The sequence below is a fragment of the Microtus pennsylvanicus genome, chromosome 12 (genome assembly GCF_037038515.1).
Source record: "Microtus pennsylvanicus isolate mMicPen1 chromosome 12, mMicPen1.hap1, whole genome shotgun sequence".
NCBI classification, from domain to species: domain Eukaryota; kingdom Metazoa; phylum Chordata; class Mammalia; order Rodentia; family Cricetidae; genus Microtus; species Microtus pennsylvanicus.
The window spans coordinates 24,177,208-24,193,155 of record NC_134590.1 but is presented as its reverse complement, the minus strand read 5'-3'; positions in this window follow the sequence as shown (position 1 = coordinate 24,193,155).

Below are 15,948 nucleotides of genomic sequence, written 5' to 3'. Positions count from 1 at the left end.
TCTGTGTGAGTTACCACAGTGAATGAAAAGCTACTGGGATTAGTCACCTGTATCCTGGGACCTTAGCTTTCCATGTATTCCCATCTCTCATTACCTACTATGAAGTAGAGAAGTCTATTAGTCCATTGGCTCTTACCAACATGACAGAACATGAAATTTCCTATGACTTTGTGTGTATATATATGTGTGTGTGTGTGTGTGTGTGTGTGTATGTATATATATATATATATATGTATGCGTTACTTATTTTTGTTATCCATATATATATATGTTATCCATATATATATGTTATCCATATATATATGTTATCCATATATATATGTATGCGTTACTTATTTTTGTTATCCATATATATATATATATATATGAGGATGTATGTGTGTGTATCTAATATATATATTAGAGTTGGCTTACAGAGTATGGTCCACCTAGTACAATAATGGTTGTCAAGTAGTTGTTCAGTCCATGACACTGAGTGTCTCATCTGGTCTTCAGTATGAACTGGGATCAGGAAGTGGCCTCTAATGCACTTGCTGTAGAAGGAATTGAATTTCCAAAAAGAGAAAGGACAAGCAGGAAATGTGCAGAAACTTCTTTCTAAGATGTCCTTTACATAGGCTGCCAACAGAATGTGTCACCCAAATTAAAATAGGGTCTTTCCACATCAAAAGACCCAGATAAAAGGCAGGCCTTCCCACTTCAAATGATTCAGTTAAGGTTTTTGATCCTACTGCAAGTACTGGCTTTGGGGGAGCCTAGGCAGTTTGGATGCTCACCTTAAGAGACCTGGATAGAGGTGAGCGGTCCTTGGGCTTCCCACAGGTCAGGGAACCCTGATTGCTCTTCGAGCAGATGAGGGAGGGTGACTTGATCGGGGGAGGGGGAGGGAAATGGGAGGCGGTTGCGGGGAGGAGTCAGAAATCCTTAATAAATAAATTAATTTAAAAAAAAAACAAAGTGGTCTATTAGACAGACGTTGGGTTTTAGTTAATTTTAGATGTGGTCAAGCTAACACTAAAAGAGAGTTACCAGACTAACTTATAATTGATATGATTCATATTTTTTTTTCAGTAAAGTTGAAATAAGAAAAACACTTCTCTCTCTCTCTCTCTCTCTCTCTCTCTCTCTCTCTCTCTCTCTCTCTCTCTGCAAATTAGAGTATTTTACTGTTATTTTAAAAAATACTCTCCATTTTCTTTTTTAATTTGAAATATTTCTCAGAGCAACTTAGTCAAAATTTATTGTTCAAGAATAAGTAGAGCTTACCCATGAAAATAATAAAAAGACACAAGAAAAAACAAGTATATGATTACATGGGTATGATAAAATCTCTTAAATTGTGGTGAACAACACTAGACTTAGTCACACCGCATGGTTTATAGTCCTGAAAATGAGGTGCCACTAGCTTTCTAGGAACAACAATGGCTTTGTCAACATAGTTGGCAATACCCCCAGAATGAATATTTTGCCAAAGTGATACTAGCTATTATTTGCCAGATTGGACTTAGGAGTGATCATTAGAGCCCATGGAATGGAATGGGGTGTATAAGCTTAGGTTTATGAGGAAGCAATGAAATGTCAACAGGAGGAAGCAGAGTGAGACTAAACAGCAAAAATAGTGGCTATCCACTGTGTGCTATGTACCACCAATGCCTGGAGCTTCACCACCAGGCAGGGCTAGTTAGAACCATGGAAGATCAGCTACTTCCTCACATCTACTGCATCAAAACCTTCATCTTAAGATGATTGTTCAATACAATGAATTTTTGAAAATATAGGTATGATAGGTTCTAGAATGTTGTCTATGAGACAAGATACAAAAGCAAAGGGATAAACAATAATAAATAATTCTTGAATTTTATTAGTTTTACATAATCAACGGAGTACATGGGAATTCAAGATAGAAGTTTAAATATATTGTTACCTGCATAGTCAAGTCAAACATTAGTAAAGATATCATTCCAACTGAAAGAATTTTGTGAATGGGTTTCAGGACAGTTAAGACACTAACAACATTGTAATAGAAGGTACCAAACTCAGTTTCAAATGCTTGTGTTGGTCTGCTGGTAGAATATTTTTACCATTTTTGGCAAGTAGAGTTAATTTTTGATGATATGAAACACATGGACATAAGCAAAAAATATGATTACTGAGACACTTATTTTTATTTTATTATAAATAACAGAAAACTATGAAACTCCATTATCTGTTTATTTCTATAATTTATCTAGCAAATCTCCTCAATTTGGCTGAAAATTAAATAGTGGTGAGGATTTGAAAATATTTCATAACACCGAATATTTATAATAGATGCAATTACTACTATAGCTATTATTAGTTTCAGAAGCCAAATATTGTAAAAAATGTGAATCAAACTATAATGTCATATAAAATTCCTTAGTTTCCTAACTGAATATTTATGGCTATTTTGGATTTTCCGTAATGTATTTCATTGCTGAGCTTCACTGTCTTTGGGATGAATAGCTAATTCATCTTAACATTCTTATCTAAATAAAAATAACTTGTCTTCATTTTAGACATTGCCAAAACTGATGACAGAGCACACAAATATAGACTCTTTGTTTTAAATTTGAAATAACTTGGGAACATCAGATCTTCAGGAGGCTGTGCTGGTCCCTGCAAGGATCTCTGCTGCGATTGAACCTATGAATATTGAGATCTTATCCACTTCTGGGATGAAAGGGAGCAAACTGGCCCCACATGTGGCATTCCACATCTGCAGTCCCACCATTCAAGGGTATAAAACAAGAGGATTACAAATTTGAGGCCATGCTAGGCTACATGCAAGACTTCCTCTCTAAACAAAGTTGGATATTTTAGGGAAATTTTGGGCTTGTGGCCAACAATAAACATCAACCTGCATTTTCCTGACATTTTTTTTTTCGCCTGATCTCATTGCAGAATGGCTCTGGAAGATTATGGAAGTTGCAAAAATAGTATTTCACCAACTTTCTACCCTGAAATGGAAAGTGAAAATAGAGTTTCAAAAGTTCATATTTTCAGACATTTCAGCTGCTGTAAGATTGGAAAATAGCTCTCTAATTCAAAAGATTAAATAGGCTTCAACAGAAAAAGTAGGGGTTGTTTTTCTTCTGTAAATAGCCATGGGAACATGAGTGTTCCAAAAGTAATTTTTCTTTCATCGGAAAGTTTTCAACTAATTTGGAATATTACAAACTATGGCATTAAAAATCTAACCTAGATCAATCTGGCTATTCAGGTTTCAAGGCCAGGATATCCTACATTGCAACACTGTTTCACCATTTTAATAATTAGTAAGTTTGTATGATATAACATTTCGATTAGCAGTATTTTCAAAACGCCTAATTAACATTGAGTATGTACAAGCAAAATGCAGCAAATCCAAATAAAGACAAAACTCTATCAGGGAGGAAAAACAAAACCAGTGGCGTAATAGCAGATGATATTGACACAATAGTTGTTATTAGGATTAGATAAGCAAAAATAATCTATAAAAGAATCCTATGGAAAACTGGATCTAAGACCAATTTGAAATAGAAGTTTGATCATTGATATATTGCAAAGTTTTGGTGTTACTTAATCAATGGAAGGAAAAAAAAGATATTACATTTTCCTTTCTTCAGCTTGAATTTGACATTCTGTCAAAGATTATTTCTATTGCTGTATGATAAAAACTATTATGGAAGTTATTTTACCATGATTTTTAACTTGAAGCACAATAATATTATTTTCTCTCCTTTCCTTTTATCCCTTATTCCCAACCATGTCCCTTCCCACATTTTAAAAATGAGATATATTCACACGTTTTCCTTTTTTTAGAGAAAAAGAAATGCCTTTAGTAATCATTAAATTTACTTCAAAATTATAAAGTGAAATTTTGTATAATACAGATAGAAATTTTCTTCCCAGCACTGAACTCCCAAAATATGCTCCTTATTTCATTTCTGATACATAAACAAAATGGCTACTGTACATTGAATATTTGTGTCTTTGCAAAATTTCTATTCTGATTCTATTAAAAGGTGATATTCTGGGTATGTGGGACTCACATGAGATGGATTATTGTCCTTTTAGACAACACTAGAAAGGTCATTTCACTCTCTAACCACTAGCAATGCCTAGTTTTACACCAAATTGAAATATGCTGGAGTCATTTGGGAAGAGGGAACTTGAATTGAGAAAATGTCGCCACCAGATTCATATGGGCTAACTTGTGATACATTTTCTTGATTGACGTTTGATGTGGAAAGGCCCATCTCATTGTGGAAGGGGCCACTGGTGAGCAAGTGGTTCTGGTGCTTTGATAAAGCAAACCGAGATATCCAGGAGGAACAGGCTAGTAAGGTACATTCCTTCATGGCCTCTGCTTCAGTTCTGGCCTCCAGATTCCTGGCATGCTTGAGTTCCTGCATTGAATTCTCTCAGTGATGGGCTGTTATCTGGAATTATAAGATGGAATAAACCCTTTCCTCCTCCAGGTTTCTTTTGGTCATGGTGTTCATCAGAGCAGTGGAACCCTAACTGAGAAACCATCTGAAGGCACAGAGTAGATAGACATCTGATCACCTGAGCCAACTCTAACATAAACTAAACCTCATGTCGTCAGGTGGTTCTCCAGTTTCTGGAAGTGTGTGGAAACAATCTACTTTATTTGGTTAGCCACTTACTTTATGGTATTTTGTCATTTCAGTCGAAATGAACTAAAGCAATGAAGATTCAAATGCAACTCATTATCACATGACAAACATGCTTTCATGAGGTTTTGGTTTGTAAAAGTCATTAACTATGCACTTTTTTCCTCAATATTTTGTTAGCATTTTAAATTACCTTATTTCTAATGAATCAGCATGGAATAAGCTCTTGGTTTCCAAATAAGTAGGTAAGTTAGTATCAAATAAAATATTTTTCTAGTGGTTACTTACAAATTCACTAACATAGAAATAATGCCAGCTTCTCAGCAGCCAAGATTATACATTCACTACTTCTATGTAGTGCACAATTTTCTAAGAATAGCAAAGTTAGATTCATTAGGCCTTATCTGTGGATCTGAATACTTGGTTATTTATTTTTACTGAATTACCCTCAGACATTTTATGCTGCACCTTCCTTAGGGACAGTTATAGGACCTGTTAGGACCTGTTTACTATAGTGAAAACATATTATACCCAGCATATATATATATGTATATATATATATATACATATATATGTGTGTGTGTGTGTGTGTATCTGTGTGTGTGCATGTGTATGTATTCATATATATATGAAAACCATTCAGAAGCAAAGAAGCGGGACATCAGATGTAGAGGCATAGATGTATTTCATTTTGTTATTAAAAAGAGTATAAATCTGTGACTCTAATTGAGCTTTGAGCAATTAAAAAAAGTCTACATGAAAATAATTTTCACTTAATGGGAAATGCTTCAGCATAGATTCCCCATTCGATAGCATGACCCATTTTGCAGCTTCTTACAACAAGCTGATTAATGTAAAAGACAAAGTTGAAAACAGTTTAATTATTTTACTCCCTTCAATACTTGGAACAAAGAAAATATATGACTGTACTTAGTTGTACTGCTACCAAACCTTTCCCAAATATGAACCGGCAGTCACCATTAGTCGGTTAATTGATTTAATAATGTTAGATGAACTTTTCAATTGATTGCAGCTCTAAAGTAGGATTCTGTAAAATGTAAAGAATGAAGTTATGAGCTTTTTTTTCCAGCTCTTTTATTAGCAGTTAGAAGACTAAGAAAATTATTGCATTTTCAATTTCTTAAACACACAGCATTGTTAGTGATGATTAGGTATTTGCCTGGCTTTTTACAAAGGCTCCTTAAAATCAGCCTTGTAAAGTGACAATAGAGAATAAAAGTATGTTAATAATTTAGTACTATATTTATTTTCCAATTGTTAGCACCTTGCAGGAGTTTGTAAGTTGAAATAAATCAAGATTAATTATAGTAGTATTCATGACAGTATAGACCCTGAGACGAGAGAGAAAACGGATTTACATACCTATCCTAGTTCCTACTCCATCCCTTCCTCCCATTCCCTGCACCTATCCCTCCCCATCCAATCCTCAGAGAGGGCAAGGGACATTGCTTTGGGGAAGGTCCAAGGCCCTACCTACAATATCTAGGTATCCATCCAAAGAGAATAGGTTCCCCAAAAGGCAGTATAAGCAGTAGGGATAAATCCTGGTGTGACTACAAACGGCCCCACAGTTTGCTCCAGCCAAACACCTGTCACCCACATTCAGAGGGTCTAGTTTGGTCCTATGCTGGCTCCTTCCCTGTATGGCTGGAGTTGGTGAGGTCCTATTAGCTCAGGTACACTGTTTCAGTGGACATAATGCTGCAATGTACTTGCTGGCAGGAACCTTTGAAATGCCATAGAGTTGTGGCAGTAAACATGGCTCCAGCCAGTACCTCAGCCATGAGGCTGGAAAGCTAAGGAATGGACTGGATATAGCTGGCAAAGCCACGGCTTTAGTCCTACTGAGATTGCTTGGTAAATTAAAGACTCATGTGGTCAGAAAAAGAGAGATATATAGTAAAGAGAGGTACAAAGACAAAGAAAAATCTCTACATGGTTTACAGTGTGTTAAAAATATGTGCAAGCTAAAAGTTAAAAGTTCTTAAAAGTAAAAAAAAGGAAGAAAGAGGGTTGTTGGGTGTGGTAGTACACACCTTTAATCCCAACACTTGGGAGGCAGAGGGAGATTGACCTTTGTGACTTCAAGGTGTGGTAACACACGCCTTTAATCTCAGTGCCTAGAAGGCAGAGACAAACAGATCTCTGTGAGTTCAAGGTGTAGTAGCGTACACCTTTAATCCCAATGCCTGGGATTAAAAACTTCCCCTCTTTCTGTTTAAACAAAAAAAGGAAGGCTTTAACTTTAACATAGCAAAATTACATATAACAAAACAGTTATCAAGTAAAAATTACAATAATCTTTATCATAACTAAGGAAAACTCTAACTATAACTAACTATTCTTAACTCCATCAAAGACTCCAGAAAGATACAATATTACCTAAGCAAACAAGAAAAAAGCAACTTTCAAACTCTAGAAATGACAGAGACATCTCGCTGCCTGGACAGTCATCCAAAGTTTCTCTGTACCGCTGGGGCATCCATCTTCGGCCTACAGGCCGAATACTAATACCATCATGGTATTAACCTCTTTACTCGTATTCTCCGTCCTCTCACTCTTCAGCTGGACTTTGGGAGCTCTATCTAGTGCTCCACTACAGGTCCCTGTCGATGTTTCCATCAGTTGCTGGATGAAGTCTCTATGGTGGCTTTTAAGATAGTCATCAATCTGACTACAGGGCAAGGCCAATTCAGGCACCCTCTCCTCTATTGCTTAGAGTCTTAGCTGGGGTCATCCTTGTGGATTCCTGAGAATTTCTCTAGTGTCACTCAATCTTGACACTAAAGGGATTTCACAGTTTAAGAGTTAGAGGAGTCCCAAAAAGCCAGCGCATGCAGTAGAAACAAGTCTCAGTGCCTTTATCAATGGCTTCTCAGTCAGCCCCCATTATCAGCCGCATTCAGAGTCCGGTTTGATCGCCTGCTCATTCAATCCCAGTCCAGCTGGATTAGATGAGATCCCATTAGAACAGGCACACTGTCTCAGCGGGTGGACCAAAACATTGCAGTCCAGACTTCCTTGCTTCCTAGGCCTGGATGCAGGGGGGAGGGCCTTGGACTTCCCACAGGGCAGGGTTCCCTGCCCTTTCTTAAGGAGGGAGGGGGGAGGGAGGAAAGGGAGTGGCGGAGTGGAAGGGGAATGGGAAGAGGGGAGGAAGAGTAAATTTTTGAATGGAAAAAAATAAAAAAAATTAAAAAAAAAGAGTCAAAGGAAAGAGCAACTGCTGTAACATGCCTTCAGGATGTGCTGTAGCTATTGTACACACAAATGTATAGCAATTTTGGTTACCTACGAAGCCACCCAGAATACCTGCATAGCTGGAAAATGCTCACAGGCTCCCATTCTTAGTGAAGGAGGTATTGATAGTTGATGATTACTGGAGAACAGATAATCATTCTTTTATGAGTGTATGGCCATTGGTAGGTTTCCCATGCTCATGTGGGTGGCTCCATCCCAATATACATACGAGCAGCACAAAGATAGATTAGTGGGTTAACAAAACAAACAAAAGAAAGAACATAGAAATCGAGAGTTTTATGTTTAGGAGTTATATAGGAGGAAACTGTGGAGGAGGAATGGGAGGCAAATATGCTCATATTTTATTGTATGTATGTGTGAAATTATCAAATAATTGCATGATTGTGGCATATATTAATACATATAAGATCCATATATATAAATATGTGTCTGTGTGCATGTGGGCATGTGTGTGTGTGCACGTGTGCGCGTATGTAAGGCAGTTGCCCACCCAGAAGAGAGGACTGTGTGTGTATGTGTGCGAGCGTGAGCGTTAGACAGCCGCTGATACTAGCCCAACCAAAAGACTGAGGAGGACTCTGTGTGTGTGTGTGTGTGTGTGTGTGTGTGTGTGTGTGTGTGTTCATGTACGAGTTAGGCAACTGCTGACATTAGCCTACCCAAAAGACTGAGGAGGACTGTGTGTGCGTGTGTATCTCTGTGTATGTATGTGTGTGTGTGATATCCTTAGCTTGACTTGTTTCTAGCCAGTTTTTCTTAACTTAAATGATCTCATCTACCTTTTGCCTCTGGGCCTTTATCTTCTGTTTTTCTGTATACTTTTCTTTACTTCTTTCTCCATGACTTACTGTGTAGCTAGGTGGCTGAGCCCTGATGTCCTTTTCTCCTTGCTCTGTTGCTCTTCCTCCTTCTCTGGCTACCTCTCCCTTGCTTGCTCTTCTGTTTATACTCTCTGCCTGCCAACCCTGCGTATCCTTACTCTTGCTTTGCTATTGGCCGTTCAGCTCTGTACTGGACCATCAGGTGTTTTAGACAGGCAAGGAATCGGCTTCACAGAGTTAAACAAATGCAGCATAAACAAAAGCAGCACATCTTAAAATAATATTTTCCAATGGCGACTTACTGGTTTGCCTACTTTAGTATAAAAATTGTTGAGATGTTTGGTATCCATGAAATCAATGTGATACCTACTTGCCAGTTCAGTGTAGATAGATATTCTTCAAATCTCCCAGTTAAACAACAACAACGAAATAATGTTATATTACCTCAAGAAAAAAAAGTCTCTGTAATTTCTATTAAATTGTAGCTATTTTTTTTAGCTTTCTCATTTATCAAAAGCTCACTGAAGCTGTCCATTGTATTAGTAACTGTTTGGAGTATTAGAGGCAATCTAAAGTAACATGTAAAACAGATTTAAAACTGTCCACAGAGAAGATTTCCAAGTTAGTGTAAAGACTCTTGGAGACTACTTATTTCTTTAAAGTCTAAGGATAGGAAAAAAAAAGAATGTAAACATTTACTGAAGTTAAAAATTTAAGGGAACTCCCACTACAAATGCAAGTAGTACATTGATATTTAAACAAAATCAACATCAATAATACTCCATGATTAATTAAGTTGCAAAACAAGAAAGTGTCTTATGTAGAATTATTAGAGACTAAGGCAGACACAAAATGTATTAATAACAATATGATCTCCATATTTTTGTATGTATTTGTCTAGGTGCTAATATGTGTATACCAATGTATGTTCAGGTATGCATTTATAGGCATGTGAAATGCACATAGAGTTTGATACAGGATGTCTTCTTTAATTGTTCCTTAGCATATTTTTGACACAGTCTTTCTTACCACACTTAGAATGTATTGATTCAACTAGGTGTTCTTCCCAGCAAGACCTAGGTGTCTGACTGATGAAATATATGAGTCAGCTGCCACAAACCCAACATTGCACTCTTCATTTTAAATTTCAGTATGGAAAAAAAACATAATTCAAAATATCCATTAAGTAGATCATATTTTGGCAGTCAGAATCATGATATGACATGACATGGCAAAGTTCTCTGTAATGTTGTAACTGAAACACTAGTGGAAACTCAAAAAAATATTTTAAATTACACTTTTATATTTACTGGCCAAATTCACATCTTTGCTAGGATGGCCCTGAGATATCTGATTCTAGGTGTTATGCGTGCCCTTTGACCTTTGGCACTTTCACCTTTAATCTATCAGTGATAGGCAGAGTTTTTATGACTCCAGAAACTTCTTGTTAATAGATGAAAGGAAGTTTCAGTCTCTTGATATATATTTTTGTTTATTTTTGAGATTATAAATTACAGCATGTCCCACTCCTCCTTCAAAAGCCTGATACTTCATGAAAACATTCTATGGTTTTGAAGAACTGGTGTAATTTCCTTACAGTAAACAGTTCTATCTAATCTAATCTAATCATGAGTGGAGTGGATCTTATTCACAGTTTCATGCGTTAGAATTCAAACCACTGGTAACATGCTTTAGCACCTGGCTCACCACACTGCACCCTAATACTCTCTAGTTGGAAGGCTCATGCCCTGTGAGTTCTAGAGCTCTATTGCTCTTCCTGTTCTTATTTTGAGTCATGTATCATCTGGCAGCAGCCATCGTGTACTTCCACCAAAAGGTGTTTTATTCCTCCAGGTTCCTTCACCCTCTTCTCCCCCAGATCCACTCTTCCTCTGTTTCCCTTCAGAAAGGAGCAGGACTCCCAGGGATACCAACTGAGCATGACATAACGAGATGCAACAAAAGTTGGCACAAACCCTCATATCAAAGATGAGCATGGCAACGTTTATACACACTGATCTCATCAGTTTAAATCTAAAAGAGAATTCTAAGTCTTCATAAATATTGCAGACCTCACCTATAGAATTTGTATGGGCTTAATTTAGTCTCCAATCTATCCAAATCTGAACTTATCTCCAACTGTCATTAATTTCTTATTAACAAATGATGAAAGTCACCTCTCATGGTTTCCCCTATTGATTTTTGTTTGTATAACAAAATACCTGGACCAGGTAACTTATAAAGAATAGAAGTTTACTTAGTTTACATTTCTGGTAGCAGAGAAATACAAGAACATGGCACCAATGTCTTTTATGTATGAGGTAAAAATCTTTTGCTACATCCTAACACTACGGATGGGCTCAAAATCCCAGCCAAATCAAGCAGTTTGTGTGTGTCTGTGTGTGTGTGTGTGTCTATGTGTGTGTGTGTGGTGTGTGTGTGTGTTTGTGTGTGTCTGTGTGTGTGTGTCTCTCTGTGTGTGTGTCTGTGTGTGTGTAAATTACCAGGAAACTGTAATAACTATAATAACTCCAAGGAGTTGGCATTTTTATTGATTTTCTGCTTTTTAGGACACAGGCTTACATATTGTAGGGACTAAGGAAAGTCTATTATGAAAGCTATTATTTTAGTGGGGGAATTAAGATCTTATTTGTTCTTGCTGCTGTGGCGTTAGGAGTGACCTTAGTATGTCTATTTTTTATTGTCACCAAGTGGCACTTGAGTATGACCAAGCAAAGTGCTACAGGAGTGGCAGCGGTGCCAGATGCACATGCCCTTTCTTCATGCTCATGAGACCGGGGAGTCATTTCTATGTTGTTGCCAAGGGATGGGCCTGAAAGTAAATTGGAGATTGGCTAGTACTTTTTCATTATTTGGTCTTTAGTTTATTTAGGACTCAACTCCTGAGATGTTTGGAGGGCCAGTTCAAGTTGAAATGTGATTACAAGGTGATAAAAAATGACTCCAATTTCTATTAATAGCGAGTTCATAAATATTCTCATACATTCTTAGAGTGTAATCCCTCAAAATTTTATATTAAGTGTTAAACTCATTGATGTACAAACCATTCTTATGGGCGTTTTAAAGATTACTTAAATAATAAACAAGGTATAAACGATGAAATGGTCTAAGACTCTGGATAAATTTTTGTAAAATGTGACAGGAAGTTAAAGATAAACCTTTATATGGTAATTAGTTGGTAAAAGTCTGGTAGAAGTTTTAGTGATTATGAAATCTCCAACTATTTTTAATTTTTTAGCAAATTAATTGAAGTAGTTATAATTTATGAATATTGTTGTTCCAATAAGTCCAGTACTTCAATAAAGCTAAATTTAAATAAAATTAATTGAGAAGGTGTATAATTACTTTATGTCTTTAGTTATAAATAGATACAATATGAATAAAATACACTCTCTTATCTTCAGTGTATGCTTAGACATATATTGGTAAACATGAATCTTATAAAGTCCATGGCCTTGAATAATTAACAAAATGTTGTTTATGAACAAAAATTCTTCTTCCATGTTCATTATCCTTTTATAAAATTTTCATTGCATCAATTACGAACTTAATAAAAAACTAGAAATATGTAACTGACTTTGAAGTAGTGATGGGTGAATAGAAAATACTCTTCAGTTGACAATGAAAGAAACTAAGTGGAAATATAAAAATAATGTGATTCAAAATTCTAAATTTAAAAAGTCATATGAGTCTTTTAGAACCTTCTATGTATTTGTCATCCTTGAAGACCACTTAACAGTAAATAGTTATTATTCTTGGCTAAATACAAATATTTCTTTGGTGCTCTAACTAGGAAACTTCTGCTTTCCTTTCAGATTTCAGTAACATATATCTATTAATTATATGAAATACAATTTCTACTAATAAAAGTGAATTATAAACACTGAGAAGAATGTCACCTATTCAATTTATAGGTCTGCTTCATTTTTTAATAAGAGCTTCACTTAGATTGTTCTTCCTTTCATGGTTAAAGAATGAGAGAATTGTTAGGAATTGACCTTGGTAATTAGGTTCTAAAGATGAAAAATTTTACTGGTGACAGCATGACAGCATTGAATGATTAACAAAAGAAAAGCAAAGTTTCTATTAACTTGTCGTACTTGAAATTTTCTCATTCGTAAACATGTCGGTTTACCACTAAACAAGAATTATTGCTGAGGAAAGTAGAAGCTCTGTGTCATTTCAGGTGTTAACCTGAGCACAAATAACAATAAATCCTGAGATAGGAAAGACTTGTAAAGTTAAAACAGTCAAAGAAGAGGAAAAAGATGAGGATACTAATTAGGAGTGCATGCAACATCGTGTTTCAAATTGTAAACAAGCACAAGTGGTGATAGAGCTGTGTGCTATTTTAACTTTATAGTATTTAACTAATACCAAAAATTTGTTATGATATATAAAAATAATAAATATATATATTAATTTTATAACCTCAGATAGTAAAAAATAACTTGCAGACCAAGCATTAAAACCCAACCCTGGATCTGTAACACTCTTGTAAAATCTCAACTGTGATAGAATTCAGGTAAATTTCTGTACTGGAAAGATGAAAATCTGAGAACCTGGTGTGGGAGAATTGTCTGTGTTCTGTCAATCATGTTTTAAATAAATGCTGATTGGCCAGGCAGGAAGTATAGGTAGGACAACCAGATAGGAAGTAGAGGTGGAGCAATGAGAACAGGAGAATTCTAGGAAGGAGGAAGTCCATTCCTCCCAGTTCTCCCCAGAGCATGGAAGACCTGCCTCCCTGAAAAAGGTACTGAGCCATGTGGCTAACATAGATAAGAATAATGGGTTGATATAAGTTATAAGAGTTAGCAAGAAGCCTGAGCTAATGGGCCAATCAGATTATATCTAATGTAGACTCTCTGTGTGATTTTCTTTGGGACCTAATGACTGTGGGAACCAGGCGGAACAGAAACCCCAACAAGCCCGGCCCTCATGTTACAAGAACCTTTGAGACTGGCTGGCCACCTAGTTTGACTGAAAGTCACAAGCTCCAGGTTCATTGAAAGAACTTGCATCAATAAATAAGATGAAGAGCTACCTAAGAAGCAGCTCTTATCAAACTGACCTTCTCTTGAACATATATACACATCCACCTGCACACTCATATGCAAACATACAAACATATATGCAGCACAAAAACGTCTGCCTTAACTGAGGATAAGTTATCTTCAATAACTCTAACCAAAATTTAGATAACTGTTGACTTGCAAAGCTTCTATAAAGGGATCTGAAATCTTACTTAAGGAAAGCACCAAGGAATAGGAGTGATCAGAATTGTGACAACCACTTATCTGATTGATGGACCCAATTGAAGCTTCTCCTGCTGCACTGAGAAGCTACTCCATCCAGTTTTCTTGCTGAGCCCCCCTTTCTCCTTAAACAATAGAACCAAAAATTTATCAAGACCCTAATGTTTGACTAATAATCATGAGCAGGCAATTTTTGTAAACTGGAGAATTCAGAGTTTACTTGCAAGTTTCTTAGAATCAGTCTGTAATCCCCTCTTCAACAGATATTTTTGTCTTTGAACTTCCTGTTCTAATTTAAGAACAAATCATTTTTGCTCAAATTTGAAAAGTCCAAAGATATATTAGATCTATTCCAGAGTTGGAAGGATGAGTACATGGTCCTTTGTGTAGTTTTCTGATTTTGCACATAGAAAGAAAAACACAGGATCTGTACACAAGAACTTCTTATCTGAGAACTAACTGGCTTTAAAAGATGTATTTTATTGTATAAAAAAAGCATGACTTGTAAGGTCAGTGGTTAGTCAAAAGGATATCTAATATCAATGGGGAAAAACTGAAAAAAATATTTTGTATACTAGGATTAAGTATATTAGAGTGAATTATAAAGGTCTATGAAGAATTATCTGCAACAAAATGGAAAAATGCTGAAGCAAGCAAGTAAAAATATTCTATGTCAATTTCTATCCAAGAGACTGTTTTATAACAGTGCTTTGAAAACTATTGTACAGTCCACCCCTTCCCAGCCAAGTCTTTGACAAGCATGTCAATAGCTGAGAAGTAAAGAAAGAGGCTTGGGTGTGTGTGTGAAAATTCAGTAATCACACACACACACACACACACACACACACACACATGAAACTCTCAACAAATAAACACTAATGCTGAGAGTTTTTTAAATGAGAACTCCATATTAAATCTTGAAGAAAGTTTGCAATACAAAGCCTTGAGACTTCATGACAAAAGTTGAAGTCGCAAGAAAGAAAAAAAAAATGTGTAGCTTGAAATAATTAGGTTAGCATCAGAACTGGGTCTTGATACAGTGGCAATAGAATTTTTGGGTTTTTACAACATAGTAGGATTAAGAAAACAGTCACTTACAAAATTACCTAAACATTAAACACTCCTGATATTATTACACATTTCCATTTGAATTTTTTTTCCAAGATGGGAAACTCAAAACAGAATCACAGGCTTGAAGGTTGATTCTTTCAGTGCTCTATAGTAGAGCCTTGTCAATCAGTTGACCTGTGGCTGACTCCAGAAACCCCAACTGACCTTTCTGCAGTGTTCCTGGAGGCATTAGAATGAATTTTTTTGCACTTATTTATTTATTTAATAAGAAAACAAAGTATATATATATATATATATATATATATATATATATATATATATATATATCCAAGTTCCTACTCCCTCCCCTCCTCCTATTCCCTCCAAATTCCCTCCCACTTCACCCCTATCAACTCCTCAGCGAAGGTGAGGTACATTGCTTTGGGGAAGGTCCAAGGCCCTCTCGACTATACCTAGGCTGAGCAAGGTATTTATCCAAAGAGAATAGGTTCCACAAAAGCCAGTACATGCAATAGGGATAAATCCTGGTGCCACTGCCAGGTCCCCTCAGTCTGCTCTAGCCATGGTCACTCATAAGTGGATACTAGCTATAAGCAAAGGATACTGAGAATTAGTTCATTATACCAGAGAAGCTAAGTAATAAGGTGAAGCCTAATAAAAACATATATAGATCCACCTGGAAAGTCAAAACAGACAAGATCGCCTGAAAAATTGGGAGCATGGGGGTGGGAAGAGAAGGAAGAGTGGAAGGAAAACTATGTGTGTCTTAATGTTTCCTCCTGATCATACTTTATCTTTTATTGAATGATTAAATCTAAATAAACTAACAAGAGGAGGCAGACCACTAAGAGCTCTCAT